General features: G+C 40.5%; 2 long non-coding RNA genes across 2 annotated transcripts in view; both read left to right on the top strand.

The window, feature by feature from the left end:
- The first annotated feature begins 1013 nt into the window (after positions 1-1013).
- Positions 1014-23148, top strand: part of LOC107970156 (uncharacterized) — a 241302-nt gene continuing 219167 nt past the window's right edge. Inside the window, exons 1-2 of the long non-coding RNA XR_001712519.4 lie at positions 1014-1109; positions 3320-3461. This is a non-coding gene — a long non-coding RNA (uncharacterized LOC107970156). The remainder of the gene's footprint in view (positions 1110-3319; positions 3462-23148) is intronic.
- LOC107970157 (uncharacterized) lies at positions 17124-23140 on the top strand. The gene is made up of 3 exons (XR_001712521.3): positions 17124-17272; positions 21891-22143; positions 23019-23140. It is a non-coding gene; the product is annotated as an uncharacterized LOC107970157 (long non-coding RNA).

The following is a 23148-nucleotide window of genomic DNA, read 5'->3' as shown; positions in this document are numbered from 1 at the left end:
GCCGAGGAGTAAAGCAGAGTGATATGAAGCAGCGTGATAAGCGGTGCACAGTGAGGAGGGGGAAAAATAACGGGAAAGAGTGAGATAAACCCGCGGTGAAGAAGCCTTTCGCAGAGACTAAGAGTCTGGGAGGAAATTATCTGAGGGGCTAGAGTACTTGGGGCGTCTTGGAACTTCACATTTGTGAGAAAAATGTACCGCATGTATCAAACAATCCAAGTCCCAAGCTATGCTAATAATAAAGGCAGTTTGCATTTATTGCGTCCTAAGTGTCAAGCGCAGCCCAAGGTACCTTAAATATCCGTTCTCGTGGAGCTCATGGTGATAAAAATCGAAGTGACAGCAAGTAGTAAACAAGAGCTAGTCTTTATAAAGACTCATTTAACGTCCATGCCAGCCCTATCCGCTACAGGATCTTCACCTTTCTGTGCCTCAGTTTCTTCTTCTATAAATCGGGATTATAAGAGTACCCACTGCCCGGTACTCTAAGAGGAAAAGTGAGGCAAGAGCGAACATCACCCATTTGCAGGCAGGGCCACTCCCTCCTCATTGGCTCTGCTGAAAAAGAGCTCCACACTTGGGTTGAAAGAAGGAGCAGAGAACTTGGGAGGTAGTGGTGGGAGGAGGGGGGATGGCAATTCTGGCTTCTGCCAATCAAATCTAGATGTGTCACTCCTCCGCTCTCTTGGCTTTCCATATAGGTCACAGCTCCTCCGCTGTGCCTCGGGAAAGGTAGGCACAGAGAAGTTACAGGGCTGGCTTACGTTTGCACAGAAAATTTAATGGCAGTCAGAAGTATAACTTAGGTTTCCTTATTCCCCAGAACATGAGGGTTTTTTTTTTTTTTTTTACCAGTGGACGATGCTGAGACACAGGGCAGGGTAAGCACATTTTAAAACAGAGGGCAAAGGTCAGCACAGAGCATGGGGAGATCAGTAAATATGTCCAAAGTGCTTAGTGAGAGGTAAAAGTTTAAAAGACGACAGTTAGGTTTTCACAATAGTGAACGGACAATTCAATGCCAGAGGTCCCGGAACCTGCAGTGTTTTCTCATTGACCTACTATTTCCCTAGGAGCCAGAGTCAGCATGACGGTAGACTTTTCCAGAAGTAAGCAGGTTACCTCTTATCTCTTCTGTCATCCACATCCTCGGGTTTGAGGGCTTGAAATCGTGCAGTATTTCCCTCTTGTAACCCAGAACAAGCATCTCTAACTTTAGATCGACTCCTTTGGTGTCCTGGGGCCAGTGAATCAACCTGCTTACTTCCCTCCATTTATGGCTGTGATGCTCCTTTGTAACAAGGGATCAAGAACTGTACCTGCGCTTCCAAATGCAGCATCATTTATTGCGTCCTGATGTAAAAATAGCTTCCTTGGGCTTAAACTGGCCAAGATCATCTTATTTGTCATGTTTTTGTTACCATTAAAGGATCAGGGGGAGGGAAAGACTTCCTGGAAACCTGTTGGTCTCTCAAAATCAGTCCATTCATAGAATCCTCCAACCAAGAGGGCTGTGAGCAGATCATGAAGTCCAGGCTCCTGCTTCTGGGCCGTGATTCCTTTATTCCAAGCCTGCTGAGCCCTGGCTTTTGCAGCAGGACTTATTCTTTTTTTATTTTTATTTTTATTTTTGAGTTTAGGCCCAAATGAATTGTTATTTTTTTTTTAACTTTAAGTTTGAGGGCACATGTGCAGGTTTGTTATATAGGTAAAATTGTGTCATGGGAGTTTGTTGTACAAATTATTTCATCACTTGGGCATTAAACCTACTGCCCAATAGTTATTTTTCCGGATCCTCTCCCTCCTCCTACCCTCCACCCTACAATAGGCCCCAGTGTCTGTTGTTCCCCTGTATGTTTCCATGTCTTCTCATCATTTAGCCCCCACTTATAAGTAAGAGCGTGCTGTGTTCGATTTTCTCTTCTGGCATTAGTTTGCTAAGAATAATGACCTCCCACTCCATCCATGTCCAGTAAAGAACATGTTCTTATTCTTTTTAATGGCTGCATAGTATTCCATGGTGTATATGTACCACATTTCCTTTATCTAGTCTATCATTGATAGGCATTTAGGTTGATTCCATGTCTTTGCTATTGTGAATAGTGCTGCAATGAACCTACATGTGCATGTGTCTTTATTTGTTATCATTTATATTCCTTTGTGTATATACTCAGTAACAGGATTGCTGGGTCAAATGGTAGTTCTTTCTTTAGGACTTTGAGGAATCATCACATTGTCTTCCACAATGGTTGAACTAATTTACACTCCCACTAGCAGTGTATAGATGTTCCTTTTCTCCACAACCTCACCAGCATCTGTTATTTTTTGACTTTTAAGTATTAGCCATTCTGACTGGTGTGAGATGGTATCTCATTGGGGTTTTGATTTCATTTCTCTAATGATCAGTGATGTTGAGCTTTTCGTCACATGATTATTGGCTGCATGTATGTCTTCTTTTGAAGTGTCTGTTCATGTCCTTTGCCCACTTTTTACTGGGGTTGTTTGTTTTTTAGTTCTTGCAAATTTGTTTAAGTTCCTTATAGATGCTGAATATTACACCTTTGTAAGATGCATAGTTTTCAAAAATTTTCTCCCATTCTGTAGGTTGTCTGTTTATTCTGTTGATAGTTTCTTTTTCTGTGCAGAAGCTCGTTAGTTTAATTAGATCCCATGTGTCAATTTTTGCTTTTGTTGCAATTGCTTTTGGCATCTTTGTTATGAAATCTTTGCCTGTGCCTATGTCCTGAATGATATTGCCTAGGTTGTTTTCCAGGGTTTTGTAGTTCTAGGTTTTACATTTAAGTCTTTAATCCATCTTGAGTTAATTTTTGTATATGGTATAATGAAGGGGTCCAATTTCAATATTCTGCACATAGTTAACCAGTTATCCCAGCACCATTTATTGAATCAGGAATCCTTTCCCCATGGCTTTTGTTAGGCTTGTCGAAGATCAGATAGTTGTAGGTATGCAGTCTTATTTCTGGGTTCTCTATTCTGTTCCATGGTCTATGTGTCTGTTTTTGTACCAATACCATGCTGTTTTGATTACTGTAGCCCTGTAGTATAGTTTGAAGTCAGGTAGCATGATGCTTCCAGCTTTGCTCTTTTTGCTTAGTATTGCCTTGGCTATTCAGCTCTTTTTGGTTCCATATGAATTTTAAAATAGCATTTTCTAGTTCTGTGAAGAATCTCAATGGTAGTTTAATGGAATACCATTGAATCTATAAATTGCTTTGGGGAGTATAGTCACTTTAACAATATTGATTTTCCTATCCATGATCATGGAATGTTTTTCCATTTGTTTGTGTCATCTCTGCAGCAGGACCTATTCTATCAAGGATCGGTACTTGGGAATAAGCTTCTCATTTCATCCTAAAGGATTCTGTCACTCCACTGAAATCTTAAGAGTCTCCAGTGCTTGTTAGGAAAGTGTGGAAGATGAACCCCTTCTTCATCCACAGGTAAGAACATGCTGGAAAGCAAAATTGTTTAACACGTGCTTAGTTTTTAACCCAACACTTCTATGTCTAGAAATATATCCTGGATTTGATCTATACAAATTATATGAACATATTAAATTGTCACATGTACTCCAAAAATATGTGCATCTATTATGCATCTATAAAAATAAAATAATCAGATCAATACACAAAGATGAATGCAGAAGAATGTTTAGTGGAATATGATTTATAATGACAATTTGGAAATAGCCTAAAATGTCCAACAGTAGCAACTGATTAACTAAATTATGATAGTCAACAGTAGAATATATATACTTATTTTACATAATATTTATAAATACCTGAATGACAAGATGTTTATGATGTACTATGAGAAAAACAAGTTACAAAATAGTATCTAGAATACAATCCTGTGTTCATACGCATGTGCCTAAGAAAGTTTGTAACAATAAATAGCAAGATGTCAATACTGGTTGTCTTATGGGGTGAGAGGCTGTGATGTAATATTTTCTTTCTATATCTTCCATTTTTTCTATAATGAATAGAATTTTTGAAAAAAAACCCAAATACATTAAAAAAGTTTAAGTCTCCACTCTTTAGAATTGTCCAGGTTTCTTTTCTCAAATCTAGGTGGTACCATTTTCTGAGCTACCCCTGATGGGGAAGGAGGAGAGGACAACATTTTCCCCATTTATTAATTTTACTTTATGCAGATTGCAGTGAGTCAAAGTGTGGCTTTAAAGAGGAAAAAGTGTCACAAAGATTTAGCCTGAATGGTATGTATGTATGAGTGTGCGTGTGCATGTGTGTGTGTGTGTGTAAGCCTAAAATAGAAAAAGCCCTTTGTCTTGTTGATTAGTTGTAGATTATCATTGATTGATGTTTCTAGTCCAAACTTTTAAACCAACAACTCCTTCAAGGCAGGCAATAACTTACCTTTATTTTCCCAGGTCCTAGCCCAGTGCCTGACACATAGTAAGATCTTAATATACATTTGACAAATTAATTAACTTTTGAGCCTCAATTATTTACAGTACCTTCTGGCAAAAGATTGCCTCCTCTTCCATCCGGATCCCTATGACACTGTGGGTTGATGGCATGATGGGGATAGTGGGAGTAGTTGATGTGATATAAATGAGTCAGATTGGCCTGGGTTCAAATACTGGTTCTGCCACAAGTGAGAAATTTGATCATAAATTTTCTTTTATGTAATATGAGGATGAAAATATATTTTAATCTCTTCAATTCCACTCCCCAATCTCAGCCCCTAGTAAGCATCATTCTACTCTCTATTTCTATGACTTCAACATTTTACCCCTCACGTATAAGTGAGATCATGCGGTATTTGTCTTCCTGTGCCTGGCTTGTTTCAGTTGACATATGCCCTTCAGGTTCATCATGTCTGAAATGACAGGATTCCCTTCTTTTTACAGGCTAAATAGTATTCTATTGTGTGTATACACCATATTTTTTTACCCATTATTCCATTGCTGGACTATTAGATTGACTCCATATCTTGGCTATTGTGAATAATGCTGCCATGAAAATGGGAGTGCAGATACCTCTTTGATATACTGATTTTATTTCCTTTGCATATAGAACAAGTAGTAGGATGGCTGGACCATATGGTATTTCTATTTCTAGTTTAGGGTTTTTTTGTTTTGTTTTGTTTTTGGGTTTTGTTTTTTTTTTTTTGAGACAGGGTGTCACTCTGGTCAGTGTCACCCAGGCTGCAGTACAGTGGTGCGAACATGGCTCACTGCAGCCTTGACCTCCCAGGCTCAAGTTATTCTCCCACCTCTGCCTCCAGAGTAGGTGGGACTACAGGCATATGCCACCACAGCCAATTTTTTCTATTTTTTGTAGAGACAAGGTTTTACCATGCTGCCCAGACTGGTCTCAATCTCCTGGGCTCAAGCGATCATCCTGCTTTGGCCTCCCAAAGTGATGGGATTGCAGGCGTGAGCCACTACACCTGGCTATTTTTAGTTTTTTTTTTTTTTTGAGGAAACTCCATACTATTTTGCATACTAATTGAAGAAATGAAAATATTTATATTGCAAGATTATTTTAAGGTTGGAAACTTGACAATTTCTTTTAATCCCCTTTCGTGGGTTTTATCTTAAATTGTAGCCTTTGAAAACTAGCCATTGACCAATGTTAAAATCCATTCATTGAAGCCATTCTGCATAACTCAAGGTTCAAGTAGCCTTCTCTAGAAAAATAAGGTAACATTCTTCTAAGGCTTCTATGAGAGAGTGCTCGCTCTTGGCTTTCACTAAGAAATGTGGAAAGAAATTGTGTTTAGCAAGAACTGGTGTATTATTAAGTAGCCTTATCTCAGTTCAACATCTCTCTGCAAATAAGTCAAGGCTCACAGCAACCCTGTGCAAATGCTGGAAATGTTTGAGGCCTTAAAATAGCATAATGCTTTGAAGAAACCCATCTTCCTAATGGAAAAAAGAACACACAAGAAAAATGACTGTCAGTTATTTATATATAGCCCAGGATTCAGCAAGTGACAAAGTGATTATTGCTAATTTACAATTCTCTTTAGAAACTAGCTACGTGCACCATTTTCAAGGAGGCTGAAGATTAAAGAAGGAGCTGACCAGATGACCACAGCCCAGATCCTTTTCTTAGGGTGGCTGTATGGCTCTGGGTCTATGGCTCCACTTCTTTTCTCATTGTCCTTGGTAACTTTGTCATGAAATAGCCTCATTAGATGTCATATAGACTTGGCTTTCGATGATATCATTTAAGCCAATTGTTCATTCAAGCGATCAGAATGGCCACATGAGAGTGGCTTGTAATGGGGTATATAGAATAATTACCCATGTTTTATTCTTAGCTTTTACTAATATGTTACAAGGCCTCCCACCAAAAAATTAGGGATTTTGTCAGTTGTACAGTCAGTAGGCCACAGAGCAGTTTGACTGTGATTTTTCACTGAGTGTGTGAGTGCATGCGTGAATGTGTGTGTGTATGACTTCTCCTCTTTATTAAGGCTGTGCAGTAGTGACGTATCTTATGCAGCTGTATGAAAACACCAACCCCCTAAAATAAATGCCAAAATATGCTTGTGTACCATATTGTGAAGAAAAGATGGCTGGCCAGGCCCACTGATTAACATACTATAATGTTCATTTCAAATAGTTTTTTGAGTGACAGAGAGTATCAATACATCTATTAGTTTTCGATGTAAATAATTAATATTTGAGCTCTAGAGCTACTTTGCCCTTGCACCTGGGCATTGGCGGCACAAAGGTCATGGTTTTGAAGCTATCTCATTCCTATTGCCTGTGGCATCAGCTGCCCTGTAATTGAGAAGTCAAGTGAGTTTGTTGTTGTTGTTGTTGTTGTTGTTGTTGTTGTTGTTGTTGTTGAGACGGAGCCGCTCTGTAGCCCAGGCTGGAGTGTAGTGGCTTGATCTCGGCTCACTGCAACTCCACCTCCTGGGTTCATGCCATTCTCCTGCCTCAGCCTCCCCAGTGGCTGGGACTACAGGCGCCCACCACCACGCCCGGCTAATTTTTTGTAGTTTTAGTAGAGATGGGGTTTCACAGTGTTAGCCAGGATGGTCTTGAGAAGTCAGGTGAGTTTCTTATGTGAAAGTGAAGTCTCTGTGCATGCTTTTCCAGGAGAATGCTTCCCTGATCCTCTCCAACTGGAAACAGCCTGGAATTGCTGGTAATGTTGCTCCTAAGCTCAGAGTGTCCAGGATAGCTCCTGATACTAAATGCTAATCTGAGACCAAGTCAATTGCCTGGGGATGTTCAGTCTAAGGTGTATGGTGGCAAGGTGTTAGGAAGGGGCTCTGCCAACTCCCATGTTCTGTGGCTTCCACAGGTGGGCATATTAGACTTCTGCACCACCCTTGTTCTATTTCCCTCACTAAGTTCTAAAATGGATAATCACACTGAGATGGGGTCGGGCCAGTCAAACAAAGGAACTATGAGGTTGGCCTACAATGTGAAAACTGTCAATTACCCTATTTTATGTCCTACCTACATTGCTAGTAGCAGAGCACTCATTTCCATTAGACCAATTTGGTACAATGATGCATGTTCTAATCCTTTTACCATCTTATCTGAACAAGAGAAATGAGTACAAATGAAGGGGGACGAGGAAAAGGGAGAAACAGAAGGAAGAAAAAGAGACAAAGAGGAAGAAAGAGAATCATTCTGAAGGGTGATTTTTAACTACTGGCTTTATAATTTATTAGAAATAAATGTAACATTCTAATGTGAGCTGGTCACTGCTGTACAAGGAAGGTGATTCTAGTCAGAAGTGACTTGTTTTTAAAACCTGATTCTCTTAGAATCTTAGTCTGTGAACAGGGAAGTCACTCACAGATTCTGTGTAATTTCTCTATGGAGCACTGAACATGGCTTAAAGAGGAGGTGGTCCCGATGCAGAGAATCAGGGCCAGAGGTTGGCCTTAACACCCGCTGGCTCTGCCACTTTCTTGGTAGGGATGCCAGGAGCAGACCTCATCCCAGTAAGGCAGGGACAGTAACCATGCGCTGGATGAGCTAACACAGGCCTATCAAAATGTTTGAAAAGACCTTGTAAAGTTTTTGATTCCTGGGTAACAAATTACCACACACTTAATACCTTGAAAACAACACACATTTATTATCTCAGTTTCCATGGGTCAGTAGTCCAGGCACAACTTAACAGGGTCCTCTAGTCAGGGTCCCACAAGACTGCAGGTAAGGTTTCAGCCAGGCCATGTTCTCATGGGGAGGCTCCACTGGGGAGGAGTCTATTTCTGAACCCATTCAAGTTGTTGGCAGAATTCATTTCCTTGTGGCTGTATGATGGAGAGCCCTTGCTTTTTGTGGGCTAGGGCCAAAGACAACACACAGTTTCTTGCCACGAGGCCTTTTCCAACATGATTGCTTATGCCAAGCCTTCAAGAAGAGTTCTAGCTCTAGTCTACTAACATAGAGTCTTCATAACCCAACCTAATCACAGGAGTGCTAGCCATCATCTGTGTCATCTTCTATTGGTTAGAAGGAAGCCACAGGTCCTACCCACACTTAAAGGGAGGAGGTTACACAAAGGCATGAATGCTGGGAGGTGGGAATCATTGGGGGTCAACCTCATCATTCCAACCTTACTGGGATTCTCTCCCAAACCAGCCAAATCTGTGTTCTTTAATCTTCAGTTTGCCTGGACTAGTTTTAGCACTGAAAGTCCTGCATTCTAGGCAACTCCTTGGTCCCAGGCAAATGAGGATAGTTCGCCACCCTAAACAGATAACATACCTTCTTTAATTTGTTTTAGGTCAATATTAGGGGTGAAAGAGAAACCTAAAAGATTTCATCCAGAGGTGGTCAAACTATTCCCCAAGGAGCTCTTTGAGGGCGCTGAGGTGAAGGAGATGGTGAGAGGATGCCAACAGGATGGGCTTTTCAGCTCCCTCCCGTGTTCCACCACAGAGCAAACCAGCTCCCGGCTTGCTCATATGTGGTGCATTTGGTGTAATTTGTTGTGTGAAGTGTGGTTTCCATGGCCACAGGTTGATACCTTAACAATTTCATTTTACATATAAAAAGCCAAGGTCTGCAAAAAACTTAGGGGCAGAATCCAGCCTCTTGACATGTAAGTCAGACCTCTTCTACAACACCATCCAAATGAGTTGAGCATTTCTTGGCCATCTGTCTCATGCACAGCTCTGGACTTGGTGCTGAGGCAGTGAAGAAAGTTTTGGGGGGTTGTTGTTTGTTTGTTTCCAGTCACATTGGGGAAGACCTAGGCTAATGCTAGGACATACTCACCATGACCATGACAGCTTTATCTGATTTGATCAGTTACTAAGGAATCAAAATGGTGATTTCAGCAACTTGGAAACAGGTAGGTTTACCTTAGAGTTACATGTTATTTCAAAACAACATGGGGACAAGTGTGAATTCTTGAGGTTGAAAACAGCTTATGTCAATGACAGGGACCTTCTAGTCTTTTCAGCATAAAACACAAGCCAGTGTTTAAACTACTGTAGACAGACTTCATAAGCACAGAGGGAGGGCAAGGTTATGCAACTGGTGAAAAGTACAAGGCAAGGTTAATGTGGACAAGGAGAGTGGTGGTTTCAGACTGCATAAGGGAAGGTGGTCCAATTCACTAATCAACATGGCTCTACTACTGCAGCCAGCCCTGTCCTATAAACCAATGAAATGGAGTAGCAACTTATACCTCCAGGCAAGAAAAATGTCCAGGGCAGTAACTCACTTCTCCACCTGGCCAGCCAGGCTGATTTCTGTCATTTGACACCATACAGTCTAGGTTGGCTGATAAATAGGTCTCACATCTTGGAATGCTAATCTCGGAACAGTTTGATTTGCTTCAGCACCACTGCCTCATTAACCCCAAACTGAGCCTGGGGTGTTCTAAATAGGGTAGTGAATATAATGTCTCCAAGGTGTGAAGCTATTTATCCAAGGTTACTTGGTAGAAGAGTTTGCAATAGGGCCTCACTTCCCCAAAGTCTTAGACACTTGTATATTTGTCCTAAAAACAACCAGACTAGCCAGAACAGCCCTGAAATTTTAGTTATTTATATACACACACATATATATATTCAGTTACAAAAGACATCAGGAAACTTTATAGTCAGGGTGCGTTGCTGGGTCATAGGGGCCTGCAGAGCTGTTAAAACTCTAGGTGCCAGTGTTTCTCATAAGATGTTAAAATGACCACAGATGCATATTCTCCATGACAGCTCATTAAAGAAAATAACATGTATAAACCCACATCAAAAAGACAATGAAAGAGAGAAACAAACATACAAGAATTGTTGACAATTGTTTGCAAGAGAGAAAGTGGATGTAGCTGTGACAACTGATGAGGCGGAGTTTAGAAAGCCGCTGACTAGAGGATGTCCCATGAAAAAGGAAGTAATGAGCCGCTTAGAGCTCCTGAGAAGCTGGGGAAATCAGAGGGATTCTGATTCTTACCTGGGAACCGTAAAATAGAACAGAAAAATTAAAAAATGTGTAAATATATAAATATATTGAGAAAAATTAGAGAATATGTTGTCTTTATAAATGAGAGAAAGCTGATGCACAACAGAAATAACCATAAGAAAAAGCTCTTGGAATTTAAAAATGTTATTACTAAAATAAGGCCGAGTGTGGTGTCTCACTCCTGTAATCCCAGCAATTTGGGAGGCTGAGGTGGGTGGATCACTTGAGGTCAAGAGTTCGAGACCAGCCTAGCCAACATGGTGAAACCCAGCCTCTACTCTAAAAAATAAATAAATAAATAAATAAATAAAAAGCTTTATAAAAAGCTCAATAAATAAAACTGAAGAAATGTCTAAGAAAGCTTTTTTATTTTTTTAAATGGAAGAATTTAGAGAACATAGAAGAGCTATCTAGTACTAATTCCAGAGGCCCAACATTTGATTAATAGGAATTCTTGAAACAGAGAATACAGTTGACTGTTGAACAACACGGGTTTGAACTGCGTGGGTCCACTTAGGTAAGGATTTTCTCCCACCTCTGCCTCTGCTGAGATAGCAAGACCAGTCCTTCCTCTTCCTCCTCCTTAGCCTACTCAGTGTGAAGGCAATGAGAATAAAGACCTCTATGATGATCCATTTTCACTTAATGAATAGTAAGTATATTTTCATTTCCTTAGGATTTTTTAAAATAACATTTTGTTTTCTCTAGCTTACTTTATTGTAAGAATACAGTATATAATACACATACAAAATATGTGTTAATCGACTGTTTATGTTGTTGGTAAGGCTTCTGGTCAACAGTAGGCTATTAGTAGTTAAGTTTTGGGAGAGTCAAAATTTATACATGGTCTTTTGACTGTGCAGGGGCTGGTATCCCTAACCCCTACATTGTTCAAGGGTCAACTGTAGTAAAATTAGAAGTGAGAACTTATCAAAGAATTAATACAAGAGAATTCTGCAGGTTCTTCAAATGGAAAAAGACACCATGTTCCAGGCATACTGAATAAGCAGAGCCTTGATTACACACAGCATGTGAAACTTTGGAACATTAAGAATAAAAAAAAGATCTTAAAACCTTTTAGAAAAAAGCAGAAATAACAGTTATATGGCATGACACTTCTTACTCAGAAGCACTGAGTGCTAGAAGATAATGGATCAATTGTTTAAAAATTCAAAGGCAAAATATTTCTCACCTAGATTTCTGTACCCAGGCAAATCTTCAGTTAAGTGCTAGAAATTCAGCATTTTAAGGTACGCAAAGATTCAAAAGTATGCCCCCCGTGCTCTATTGTAAGATGTTTCTTAAGAATATATTCTAGTGAATAAAAGCAATTAAAACAAGGAAAAGGAAAATGTGGGATCCAAGAAAAAATTAATTGTGCCTGAGGAAAACAGCTATGAACAGTCCCAGAGAGTGACCAATCCAGGGTGGAGCAAAATGAGAAAACCAGTGGTAAGTTTCTAGAAATGAGGGTAATTAATAGAATAGAGATAATGATTGAGAGCTGAAAAAACTTATGGACATTTTAAAGGTGAAACAGAGAAATAAATAATTTATTTAAAATGATCTCTAGGAACATTTTCTTTTGAGTATCACAGTGGCCATATCAGGGCTTCTGAGAAGGAAACAGAAATCCAACACAATCAGAAATTCCTGCTATAACATCATATATGCATCTCTGAAATATTTTGTGATTTACAAAAATCACAGTATTAAAGTAATAGGGCTTATTAGAAAAATAGGGTTTGGCTGGTGAGTTAAAATTTATGGAACTGTATAACCAGAGACTTAACAAAAACAGTGAAAATCCCAAGAAAAATATTAGCACAGTTAGCTAATATTTAAGTAATTGATTAAATAAATAATTAAAATATTAGCACAGTTAACTCTTTGCTGGCATTTGCAACTAGACTCACTGTTTGTTTGTTAATATCTTGGGATTCAGCTTCATCCTTGGACAGTTTGGTCCTTGAAGACATTCACATCTAATAGAGACCAGGGTCCTCAAAATTAAAATGTACCATCTAAGGACAGCCTCATATGTATACATATATATCTCAGATATATATACACATATATATATCTCAGATATATATACACATATATATATCTCAGATATATATACACATATATATCTCTCAGATATATATACACATACATATATCTCTCAGATATATATACACATATATATCTCTCAGATATATGTACACATATATATCTCTCAGACATATGTACACATATATATCTCAGATATATGTACACATATATATCTCAGCTATATGTACACATATATAATCTCAGCTATATGTACACATATATATCTCAGCTATATGTACACATCTATATATCTCAGCTATATGTACACATCTATATATCTCAGCTATATGTACACATCTATATATCTCAGATATATGTACACATATATATCTCAGATATATGTACACATATATATCTCAGATATATGTACACATATATATCTCAGATATATGTACACATATATATCTCAGATATATGTACACATATATATCTCAGATATATGTACGCATATATCTCTCAGATATATGTACACATATATCTCTCAGATATATATACACACATATATCTCTCAGATATATATACACACATATATCTCTCAGATATATATACACACATATATCAGATATACATACACATATATATCTCAGATATACATACACACATATATATCTCAGATATATATACACATATATATCTCAGATATATATACACACACATATATATGTGTGTATACATATACAATATAAAAATAAATATAAAATATATAGTATATATAAATAATGTATATAGAGAGAAACATAGGGGCAATGTCTTTTTCTAATTGACAGGTAATAACTGTATATTATTTATGGGGTACTACGTGGTGTTTTGCTATATGTTTACATTGTGGAATGATTAAATCAAACTATTAATATATTCATCACTTCACATACTTATTTTTTGCATGTGGTGAGAACATTTTAAAATCTAATCTTTAAGAAATTTTGACATATACAATATATTATTATAATTATAGTCACCAGAAGCAATGTTTTTGCAGCAGCTAATACATCTGCGTTTGTAGCTTCTCTTGATCACTTACTATAGAAGCTATTGAACCCCATCTCTTCTTGAAGAGATTAAAGGCACCGCTCCAGAATTTTTGTTTTCTTAAGATCTTTCTATAATGGCAAATATTTCTCCCTAATTGTGAGAAAATGCGTGCTTGATGGCTTCAAACATCAACGTGCTGGAAAAAAAAAATCATCTGTGAACCAATACAACCTCCATGTTCTGCTGTCGTCTTTTTACGAGTTGCCACTACAGCAGAACAAACTGTTCCTAGCTCTGCGGAGAGCAGAGGTGACACGAGCATAATAGTATAAACACTGCTTACTGGTTTTCAACTTTTAGAATCAGCATATTTACAAGTATGGTGCCTCCGCCCTTCTCTCCAGTGCTAACGTCTTCACCTTAAGACTGCAGAATCTGCAGATGGTGTCTCTGAGGGTCGGGGTGGGAAGTGGAGGTTTCTGCACGACCCGATGCAGAGCTGGGGTGACTGGGAAGCTCAGTATGCTCATTTGGGAGAAATGGAAGGGAAGGAAGAGGAATAAATGAGCCACATCCTCATCCATTATAGACAAGAGTCTAAAGTTGATAACACAAATAAAAATAAATACCAGAAATGTGTTACATAGACACATGATGGTAGCTATCAAAATCCCTAGAGGAGGAACCAGTGCAAATTGGTTGTCTTTGGCATAAGAGCCTAGAGGAATGGCCAGGAGGGGGTGGAGGAGATCAAAGGACTGTTGCTTTTCTCCATGTTCTCCACGAGTGCTCCTAGATTATTTGAACCAAACACACATGCTAATATAATAAAAAATAAAAGAAATTAACTTTTTGAAAATTTGCTCTTACCCTGCACAGCTCAACAGGCACTAAGAGATTCTGATTCTGGTGGGTATAATCGTGTATTTTGAGAAAGATCCACAGATAATTTTGCTGTTCATTCCAAGTTAACACTTAAAGCTCTGGTCGGCTAATGTGGAGTGAAACTGTTACAGCATAAAACTTATTTGACTTAGAATCTTTCTTCAAAGACTATTTTACAGGATTTATGTGCTGTGAAATATTCTTTAGGAAGTGCACACCCATTCCCAATGTGTATCACTTTCTTGGAGAGGAGGACGGGGGAACATTTTAGCTGAAGAATACCTTTGGTTTGATTATTAAGATCCCCAACCTGCCATCACTGAGGTAAAAACTAACAGGTCTTTTCTCAGGAGAACGGACAGCTAGCACTCATTTACTAGCATGCTTTTGATGGCTTGTCATGTTAACAATGTATGTAGGCTCAGGCTGTGAAGGTCTGGGCAAAGCTGCCAGACCCATGTGGGGCTCTTGCCCATGAAGTGAACTCTATTGGAATGAGGCTCATGCAATGCAGGCCAAAGGGCCCCTGGTTGCTGGAGACTGGAAGCACTGCATGCACAGAAAGTGCCAGGGCAGGTCTAGTCAGAGTGAGCAGAGAAATGAGGATTCTCCATGTTGGTAAAAATTGAAGCCAGGCCACTGTTATTAAAAAGTCAAAAAACAACAGATGCTGGGGAGGCTGCAGAGAAATGGGAACACTTATACACTGTTGGTGGGAATGTAAAGTAGTTCAGCCACTGTGGAAAGCAGTTTGGCAATTTCTCAAAAAACTTAAAACAGAATTACCATTCAACCCAGCAATCCCATTACTGGGTATATATCCAAAAGAAAATAGATCATTATACCAAAAAGACACATGCACTCATATGTTCATTGCTGTGCTGTTCACAATAGTGAAGACATGGACTCAGCCTCGGTGTCCATCAATGGTGGATTGGATAAAGAAAATGTGGAACATCTACACATTGGAATACTACACAGTCATAAAAAAGAATGAAACCATGTCATTTTCGGCAACATGGACGCAGCTGGAAGCCATTATCCTAAGCAAATTAGCACAGGAATAGAAAACCAAATACCATGTGTTCTCACTTACAAAGGAGCTGAACATTGAACAACTACAGACATAAACATGAACAATAGACACTGTAGAATACTAGAAGATGAAGGAAAGGAGAGAGGAATGGGTGGAAAAACTACTTACTGGGTACTACACTCACAACCTGAGTGCAATATGCCCATGTAACAAACATGCACATGTACCCTCTGTATATAAAATAAAAGTTGAGAAAAAAAATAAGTAAAATCTAAACCAGGCCAAGGGTTTTGAGATTGCTGAGAAAGACTGACTTCAATGCCATTTGTTTCCTTGAAGCCTAGCAGCTTGAAGGGCCATCAGACACTCCAAACACAAGTTGGATTTGTTCCTGCCACAGCCTCTCATCTACAGAAAAGCTGGCAAGTAGGTAAAGACCCAACAGGTCATGGGAGAGGCACCACCCAGCCTATGCCGCTGGGAGAGGTGCTGATGATTATCTTCAATTAAAACCTCCCTGGAAAGTCAATGAGAAGTGATGGACACAGTTCGAGTTAGGAATCAGAATTTTTGGATTCTGTGATAGGCCAAAGAGTGCTTGAGGAAAGAGGGTCTTTGGTGTCCCCTGCAAACTATATCAGCTTCTAAAGAAAATGTGGTATGTATACACCATGGAATACTACTCAGCCATAAAAGAGAACAAAATAATGGCATTCACTGCAATCTGGATGGAGTTAGAGACCATTATTCTAAGTGAAGTGACTCGGAAATGGAAAACCAAATATCGTATGTTCTCACTTATAAGTGGGAGTTAAGCTATAAGGACACAAGGGCATAAGAATGATATAATGGACTTTGGGGACTTGGGGGGAGAGGGAGTGGAGGGCGAGGGATAAAAGACTACATGGTGGGTACAGTGTACACTGCTCGGGTGATGGGTGCACCATAATCTCAGTAATTACCACTAAAGAATTACCACTAAAGAATTTGTTTATCCATGTAAACAAAAACCACCTGTTCCCCAAAAACTATTGAAATAATGATATAAAAAAATAAAAAAAACCTCTATCAGCCTCTAGCCAAGACGTCCCAAATAAACATGCATCTTAGGGAAACAAACAAAACAAACAAACAAACACAAAAACGCAGTATGCTTGCTGTGCAAAGGCAGCTTCAAAATGTGTCTCCCTATTGCCCCCTCCAAAATATTGTCCCCCCATGGGCCTTTCTTATGTGGAAGTTCTGAAGCAATGTCCTACTCCAGGCAAGCCTGGCTCTGCTATTTGCTGTGTAGCCTTTTTTTGTTATTCCTTAGTTTCTTTATCTGTAAAATGGGGCTGGGGAAGAGGATGAATCCAATGATCTCTAACATCCTTGCCAGCCCTAATACCCCCATTTCTGTTGGGCAAGACAGCAAAAAGAAGAGGTGAGAGGTAATGTCTTCTGACTCATACTCCTTACACTCCAGCTTTCTGGGAGAGACCCGTTCTCCTTTCCAGATGGATTTGTCTGTCTTTGTAGGGAAGGGAAGGTGTGTGCTGCTGGTCAGCGTGGAGGCTTTACAAAAGCACAGGAACAAATATGCAGTTCTTCACAAATACTCAATTTACCCAGAAGTGCTCAGCTGCCTGGGGGGAACAGGCTCTCTGCTGACCCAGATAAGCAGACCTAGGGCTCTGTGATGTCGGCATGAGGCCCTTCAAGGTGCCTCTCACCACAGGACATCAGGAGGCTGGGCGGCCCTGTCCAAACACAAACACGCTGGCAGTGGTGTCCCTACCTACACAGATGTGAACACAAAGGAGATTTTTCAGCTAATAAGATCCTCTGGTGTTTGTAGCACTAAGCAGGTAAGGTCATTAGAACTCTTCTTTATAATACATTTTCCCCCTCATTCTGATGGAAGAAAAATAGGTTGAAGGAACTGATTTTATTTCCCATTTAAGTTAATTCAATGGAAGCTGGGTTTTTTTTTTTTTTTCTTTATGTATGTGTGTAGAAGGGATGGGGGAGGCCTCAGGGAAGGAGAGTTTTGAGATGATGCTATTGAGTCCCTTGGCTAAAGAAGAAAAATGTCAGGCTTGAAATGGTTTCCTCTGGGGGCTGTTTGTGGAATCAAAACGCCTCTCTGGTTTGCAGTTCTGAAACCCACTACTGTGACTTAAAAAAAAAAAAAAAAAAAAAACACTTTCAATTTAGAGGGGGAAAAGGCTACAGCTCCTGGAGTCCCAACTCAGCTGAGGAAAATGCCGCCGGATGATGTGAACGCAGTGGATTTGGATTTCAAACACCGGCATTGATCTCAGCATTGATTGGGGTTGTATTACTGATCTCGTCTGGGCGCCCAGCCCCACCTCTGTCCCCCAGGGAAGGAGGATTGATTGCAGGGTGCAGCTGTGAGGCATGGATGGAAGAGGAAGGACAAAGAGGCCAGTCCCATGATGAGGGAAGGGATTGCTCTTGCAATAAACTGCAATCCTGCAAATCAAAATCTCATCCTTAGTGACTCCTGTCCTCCCGCACTTTGTCAACACTTTTCTCCTGGGAAGGCTCAGTGCTTTGAAGGATGCTCAGGTTAAATCTCTATTTACACCACCACCAGGAGACGGGTATGCGGATAAATGATTAATCCTCCTCCTCTCCTGTACCCGGGACCCTGTGCTCACTAGGTTCCTTGATCTATGAGGACCCACTCTGGACCTCATTCTGTCTACTATATCTGATTCCAAGTGATTGACTAATGAATTTTTAATTCATTTAACAAATACTGAGCGCCTACTATGTGCCAGGAGCTTAGCTTGCCTCAGTGAACAAAAGAGACACAGATCTCTGCCCTCATGAAGCTTATATTCTAGTGCGAGAAGATGGGCAATAAGCAATAAAAAGAATAAATAGCACATTCTCATATGTTATCAGGTGATGACTACTATGGGAAAGGAAATGTAGAGTTGAGAAGGAGAAATTTGAAAGGGCAGAGTAGGAATGCTCTACAACTTGTCAGAGTGGGCTTCTTTGAGAAGGGCACATTTGGGCAGAGACTGCAGGGAGGTGAGGGACTCAGCTGTGCAGGGATACAGAGTCAGTACCTCCAGGCAGAAGGAACTGCTAAGCACAACAGCCCTAAAGTGAGGGGCACCTGGGGTGTCTGGTGGACACTAAGGAGGCCAGTGTGACTAAATCAGGGTGTGTGTGGGTGGCCGAGGGTGAGTCATGGATAAAGCCAGAGGGGTTCTGAGGGGCTGAATTCTGTAGGATATTATAGGTCATTGTAAGATCTTTGGCTTATATTCTGCAGGCAATAGGGAGCCACTAGAGAATTTTAAGCAGTGGAATGGCACAATCTAACTTAAATTTTCAAAAGATTTGTAAAATTTGGGAGGCTGTATTGAGAATAGAGAGCAAGGGTAGAGCAAGGAGGTGGTAGCAGGAGGAGAGAGAAGATGGACACTGGAAGCAGGGCAGCAGAGTGGAGGCGGTGAGGAGAGGTCAGTTTCCAAATATCATTTGAAGATAGAGCCAAGGGGCTGTTTGATTGTGATGGGTTGGTAGTAGGCAGAGGTTTTGGGCTCAAGCAATTGAAAGAGCTGAGATTCTCACGACTGAGATGGAGGAGGAGCTTTTTAGGGAAGATCTTGAGTTGAGTCTTAGGCATGTTAAGTCTGTGATGTCTGTGTTAGACATCCAAGTGGAGATGTTGAGTGTGCAACTGGAGATACAAGTACAAAATTCCAGAGAGATGTCTGAGTTTTAAATATAAATTTGGGAGCTATTTGCATACACCTGATATTTAAATGCCATGAGACTGGGTGAGTAAGGATGGAGAAGGGAATAGGACCCAGGGCACTCCCGGGAGCAGGACCCTGGGACATTCCAACATTAAGAGTCTGGGAGGAAGAGAAGAACCAGCAAAGATGGCTGAGAAGGAGCAAACTTGTGAAGTAGGAGTTTGTAGAGTCCTTGGAGCCAGGTAAAGAAACATATCACAGTCAACTGGTTCAAGTGCTGCCAAGAGGTCAAGGAAGATGAGGACTAAGATAATATTATTGTTTTTAGCAATATGGAGGTCACTGGTGCCCTGGACATGAGCAGTTTTGGAAAAGTATTAGAAGCAAATGCTCAACTGGATGGGGTCCAGGAGAAAATGAGAAGAGAGGAATTGCTAATAATTTAGAAAACTCCTTTGAAGGATTCCACTGCAAAGGAGATCAAAGAGTTGGAGCATCAACCAGCAGAAGAAATAGCACTGTGGCAAGTTTCTGTTTTCTTTGGCTTGGTTTTGTCTGGTTTAGTTTAGTTTTAAGGTGAGAAAAATATAGCTATAAGCAATCAACTAACCAATATATGGAATATTTGCCATGTACCAAGCATTGTGCTAGGAACTTAAAGAAGAAATAGAAATTTAAACTGCATCCTTGCCTTCCAAGATTTTACAACCTAGTCAGGGGCAGAAATTTTTTAGAAAAGAAAATCAGAGAGCTATAGGGGCACCCAATAAAAATGTTCCATAAACAGGAATGAAAGTGGGTAATATATACTCTGCTGGTGTCATGGAAGTTCAGAACAAATAGAGTGGGGACAACATTTCTCAAATTCAGTGGATGACATTGATTAACTACTAAGTGCCTACAAAAGAATAGACAGGCACTTAATTATGGTATGGACAATATTGTAACCTTTTGGTGAGCTTTCGTGGTTCCATATGCATCTTCATTTCCTAGGTGATGAAATGCTAATTAATTATGAAGCTATTAATTGAGCATCTACTGTGTATGAGGAGCCAGGTGGGTTACAAAGATGCCTAGATCCATCTCTGCTCTTTACAGCTTAGTAGAAAAGCCAAGGCAAGAGCATCACTGATATTGGAAGTGCTCACAGATGGCCCATGACTCAGCTATGGAACCCAAAATGGAAGAAGTCAGCCTCCCCTGCACTTCCTCCCCTACCTCATCTCCCAGCCAGACTTCAATCTCACCTTTACCTGAGAGGGGACTTCCAGAAAGTGCCATGACATTTCTAGGGTCTCTTTCCTCTTTTGTGCTTGTGTCTAGAAACAATTCACGTTAGTGAATACATAAATATGAAGGAGCAGATTTTTGAGGGCTTATGTGGGGTAAAGTCTGGAATGAGGTCTACTGGACATTATCAAAAATATACCTTGAATGATTTTGCATTGTAAGTCACAATGGCAGAATAGTCCTGAAGCTGGTGAATTACTCATGGTTCTCTTCAGCCCTCTGATATCCTCATTGTAATGGAAAACTCCTGATTATCTACAATTATGGAGAGAAGTACAAGTCATCCCAAATAGGGATATGCCAATTATTTATATAGGCTTCAGGAATGTATCTCAGGGTTTCTGGTGAAAATTAGTTCATTTGGTGTTCTAGAATTATAAGAAAGATAAAACCAAATAATGATGCTGGGCTATAAAGGCCATCTCAGGCAATACTAGAGCAATGTCTATTTTTCTAATAACATCATGACAATCCTCTGCTGTCTGTTCTAGCCAAGAGGAGAGATATATCACCTTTCAAACTGATGTTGAACACCAGCTTAAGCAGAACTGTCTCTCCTTTTCCTTCTGACTAACATGTTTACTGACAACATGCTGGGTTTTGGATCTCCCAGGAGAATCTGTTTGGATACCTCATGTAAACGGCAGTCTTAATTATTGTCCAGAGAATGAACCAGACCCTCCGCAGTGTTGGCTATGAAAATGTTCACCAGGCTGGACAGCCTGCAGAATTTTCAATATTTGCTTTCACCCCTAGAAAAATAAAAATATTACAGTCCCTCCTCCCCTTCCTGGGATAATCAATTTATTCATAAGCCAGGAGAAAGTCCTTACTCCACACTGAGCCCATGGAAAGCATTTGGCATATGAGTGTAAATCCTCAAGAGGATGGTGGTCTAGGTAGGGGTTCAGACTCATTGATGAGCATCTGTAAGAGAGTGTTTGGCAGGCAGCAGGACAGCCATGTGCATGGAGTAGGTAGGACATCAAAGAAGCCTAAGGTCAACTCTACTGCAGCTGGGGCAGGAAGGTAGCCTTGAATTAATCCATAGAAAGTGAAGAAGAGGAGATTTCTGGATATAGAACAGGGGGGAGAGGTTTTGGTAATTGAGGGAACAGGAACTCTAAGTGGAGGGAATGGTAGCCAAAGACTGGGGCATACAACTGCCAAGCACATGCCCTGGGCATGCAGTGGGTTATCTGCTGGGTCTTTACCTACTTTCCAGTTTTTCTGTAGATGAGAGGCTGTGGCAGGAACAAATCCAACTTGTGTTTGAACTCTCCTTGCATCCCCACAACCAAAAGGGCACTGCAGGGTGCCAAGAGCACCTCGGGGAGCACCTCCCACCTCCCCCACCTCCCAACTCCCGCCCACTTTGCACTACACTTCGATGTGGTGTCTATTGTGGCAGCTACTGTCAGCACCACTTTTAACTGCCACCCTTTCTATTCAGGGGACAACTTCAGGAGAGGGCTCTGCTGGCGTCCCCAAACTCGCACTTGGAATCATAATGGTGCTATGAGACGAGCGAACACAGTAAGCTGGGGAGATGAGTGATTGCATCTGATGTTGGAGGACTGGATCCTGCAGGAAGGTTAGGGGGGAACATCCCCACGGTCACTGTTTGTTTGTTTACCTAACTTCAAAATTCTCTCTGGAGCTGCTTAGACAAAGCCTGACTTATCTTCCCAAAGATGAAACACTGGGTAAGACACATGTCAAATGAAAACAGCCTTTTTAGTCATAGTCAATGTTTTGTAAAAATTTGACAATCTGACACTGTTAAATTCAAGTGCCTATCTCCTGGTTTTGGTTTACTTTGTTCGGGGGTTAGGGACAATGTCTCCATGATTATTATGTAGCAAGCATCAGTCATGGTTACAAGGAACCACAGCACAGCCAGCTGATACTTGGTAGGCTTTCCAGCCCCTGAAGGGCAATGCTTTAAACTTTCACATCTTCTGAATCTTCTGTCTCATACACTGGTCAGTTTTCAAATAGCCATTTTGTTGGTAGTCTGAGGGAAAATCTTTGTTTTCAGTCCTTCGCTGGAGTTATCCCCCTCTCTGTTGACTTACTTTCTTGATTGACATCTTTATCTGTGTTTGTTCTTGCTTGGCAAGGAGGCTACAGTTTAATACAAGCTGGAAGGGACGTTGGGAGGTTATTTTAAGAGCCCAGGAGAGACGATGAGGACCCCAGCCAGGGTGCTGAGAATAAGGATGGATATATGAGCTGAGAAGGGGAATGTCCACAGTGGCTCCAAGTTGCTAGCTCGAGGCATTAGAGGGATGATGAGGTCTGGCACTCATGCAGCAGGAAAAGGAGCTCTCTCTTGAACCTGTTGGAGTGTAGGTACTTCCAGGGCATCCAGGTAGAGATTTAATAGGTGGCTGCTTATGCAAGTCTAGGGTTCACGAGTGAGTAGGACTGACAGGGCCAAAGATGTGATTTCATCAACACTTACACCCACATATGGTTGAGTTCCAGCCCTCTGCCCCCAAATGTTTGCAGTGTCACCAAGGAAACAGGTTTATTTTGATATTAGTTTCTCAAATTCCACCTTTTATCTTTCTGCCAGAAACAGTCCTGACAAAACAACCTACTGATAAGTCAGAAGAAGAATTAAGAATGTGGAACTGGAGAAGAACTATAGTAAGTGAAGGAACTAAGTAATAATAAATCCAAACCGTTGAGCACTGCAGCCACTC

This window comes from Pan troglodytes, chromosome 1 (genome assembly GCF_028858775.2).
Source record: "Pan troglodytes isolate AG18354 chromosome 1, NHGRI_mPanTro3-v2.0_pri, whole genome shotgun sequence".
NCBI classification, from domain to species: domain Eukaryota; kingdom Metazoa; phylum Chordata; class Mammalia; order Primates; family Hominidae; genus Pan; species Pan troglodytes.
This window is presented reverse-complemented; position numbering and strand designations above follow the sequence as displayed.